Here is a 3436-nt window from a genome sequence, read left to right on the forward strand (position 1 = left end):
GGTTATGGATTCCCAATATATCTCTTAACTCATGTCTAGCTGATTTTTCAATTTTGTGCCCAAATTGAATCGAGGACTTATCGAAGTTTATAAACTGGATACAACCTCATATTCCTTTAAGATCCAATGCATGCTACTACAAGAAACATAATAAAAAATTCATTAAATAGTCAAAAAAACCCTTTACTTTAAGATACGATAAAAAAAAATTCGAGTCTTTTCATATAATGCAGAATCGATAACCTACGTATAAAATAATAAGAATTCTTTAGATTTCAAGAAAAAAAAAAATGATGAAAACAACTTTGACAATTATCAATTTTTTTGGTCACACCACCCAATCCTCGAAACATTTTTGTCTTGGATTGGTGATCTTTTCCCAAAGAAATATATATTGAATACAACAAAATGAAGAGAGCATATGCTCATTTCATGGAAAATATGGGAATGAAAATCTCGTAAATAATTGATAAATGATTAGAATACATGAGCATGAAAAAAATTTATAATTTTCGAATTATACGGTTTTGAATTCAAATTTTTTATTAAATAAATAAAATTTTCAAAAAAATTGAATTACAAAATTCGTTTTGAAAATATTTTAATTTTGTTTAAATTTTTTTTTAAGTATTTATTTACTTATTTTAAAAATCCAAAATCTCATCCCTAAAACTCCGCTCCTCAAATCTAAACTCTAATAATTCTAGATTAATTAACACTAAAATTATAAGTGTCTATTTACCTCTTTAATAAGAAATATTTTGATCATTTTTTTTTTTAAGAGATATTTGTAATATAAAAAAATTTAGGATTATCCTATAATTTTTTTCTAAAAAACTATTGTTTGTATTATTAGCCTACTCTGTACATTATTTTCAATCTAGAATAAATTTCCTTTTCAAATGCTTAATAAATAAGATATATTTTTATATAAAAACATTTTTTTCTTTCTTAAGGCTAAACCGTAGTCATTAATAAAAAAACACATCTTTATCAATAAACCTTTTTGCCAGCTGTTCACATATAGGTGGAAGTAGCTAGTTGTCTACCTTCGAAATTATTTTGAGCCGTCATTAAACTTTAAACTAAAAAAATATTAGAGAAATTAGGAGCTACACCAACAAAGTATAGCGTATTTAGCAAAATACCACAACCTTAAGCGTTCATACACTGTGCATTTTTTATTAATACACAAAAGCCCCTACCCTTACTTCTCTCCAACTGACAATCTCGATAGGCCAGATCTTATACGAAGATTTTACGTGGATTTTGCAAGCTGTCACAAAATCTTCTCAAATATATTGTTGTCAGAAAGCAAACACGTACCGTCTCTTCTATGTCATGTAGATAGAGTCAATTTCGAAACTTCATTTCTCATTTCAACATCTTTCTTTGTAACTCTCTCCCAGATTCCATATTTAATTTCTAGATCAGTTGTTCAACCATCATCGTTGGATTTACCGGAGACGATGAAATCAGAGGCTATTCAACCACCTCCGTTGGATTTACCGGAGAGAATTTTTTCGCTGCCGGTGAAAAAACTTTGGGGTTTCGCATGAGGTATCAGACAAATACTCAACTCTCAAGTTCTCTGCTGATGCGTCTCCGCAGCTACGTCTCCGATGAAGCTCACCGTCTCTGTATCACCGATCACTTTCTTCTTCCCACGCGTCTTCAGTGAAGCTCTCTGCCGCGCGTCTCTGGTTAAGCTCTCGGCCGTAGCTTCTCTGGTGAAGCTCTTCGTCGCTGCGCCTCCGGTGAAGCTCTCTGCCGCTGCGCCTCTAATGAAGCCTTCGGCCGCTGCGTCTCCCGTGAAATTTATTTGCCGTTGCATCTCCACTTGAAGCCTTCTCTAGTGAAACCTTAAGTTATATATGTTGTAGGATTGACAAGTCATATAAGATCTTCATTAACCGTGTACATATTATATTGCTTGTATAACAACTTGATACTAAAAAAAATCCAGTTTTAGTCTCAAGTAACTCATTTTATAAAGGTGTATATATTATATTAGCTGTCTAACAATTTGTCATTTACCAAAGAAAACATTTCCAAAGCATGATTTGTATATTTATTTCATATATCATAGCTATGAGCTTGATTCTTATGATAGCAAAGAATGTGATATTCAAAATCGAACGAGATTATCTAAATAACTTGTTTGTTAACCGTGCAAATATTCTATTAACTGTCTAATAACTTGAAAATACAAACAAATCAATTGTTATCCCAAATAACTCATCTTCTAACCGTGTATATATTATGTTAGCTGTCCAAGTCACTTAGACGTCTAACCTTTCTTAGTGCGAGGTAAATTTATTTTTAGCTGAGCTTTGTCTATTTTATCTATCTGGTTACAACATTTTTCAAATATTTTGTATTCCCTTTTGGTGAAACTAATATTATTTTAAAAAAAACACATAAATTTTTAGTAGGGTATACACCATCTTAGTATACATTTGTAATTATTCATATGTTTGTCTAATAGAATTTACAAATAATATTTGTATTTTGAATGTTAAATTTCAATTAACTTCAATGGAAATATCAAAGAGCTTTTACACAGCCTAAGGTAAAACAAGTTTTGAGATACTAAGTCATTTAGACGTCTAACCTTTCTTATTGTGAGCTAAAACTATTTTTAGCTGAGCTTTGCCTATTATATCCGGTTAACAACATTTTCAAATATTTTGTATTTCCTTTTGTTGAAACTAATATTATGCTTAAAAAACACATAAATTTTTAGCCGGCTATACACCATCTTAGTATAACATTTCAAATTATTCATATGTTTGTCTGATTCAATTTACAAATGATATTTTTATTTTGAATGTTAAACTTCATTTAACTAGCTTGCAACCATCATGTTTTATATTTTTCATTTACCTAACTTTATATGGATATCTACTATTGTATTTTATTTAAGGTTATCTATTAGAATATATGTAAAAATAATGTGTTAGCGATGAAAATATAAATTAGCCGTCCAGGTTTTGTTATTGGCCAGTAATATTTTTTATGCAAGTTTGTAACCCGCACATATGTCTTTCAGATCCATTGCTGATGTGTATTTGCGTCACTTTGAACCACTGGGAATTTCTTTCTACCACCAAAAGCTACACACCGCCACCGAAGTTGCTTGAATTTAATCTACCAAAAACTAGCAGTGATCATTGATCTAGGTTTCTAATTTTGGATGAAACTATTGGCTATAACGGGAAGAAAAGCTCAAATCTGATATCTATCACACCCTTCACGATGAACAACGAGGAATTCGATGGAGAAATAAACCTACAATAATAACAAAGAGTTCATAATCTATAGGTGTACTGTGACCACTGTTAATAAAAGGAAAACAAAAAATCTTCTCCGAGAATTTAACACAACAACCGAACAACGTGGATCGTCGTGCAATCTTAGTTTGTTAAGGATTCCA

Source organism: Brassica napus, chromosome C9 (assembly GCF_020379485.1).
Source record: "Brassica napus cultivar Da-Ae chromosome C9, Da-Ae, whole genome shotgun sequence".
NCBI classification, from domain to species: domain Eukaryota; kingdom Viridiplantae; phylum Streptophyta; class Magnoliopsida; order Brassicales; family Brassicaceae; genus Brassica; species Brassica napus.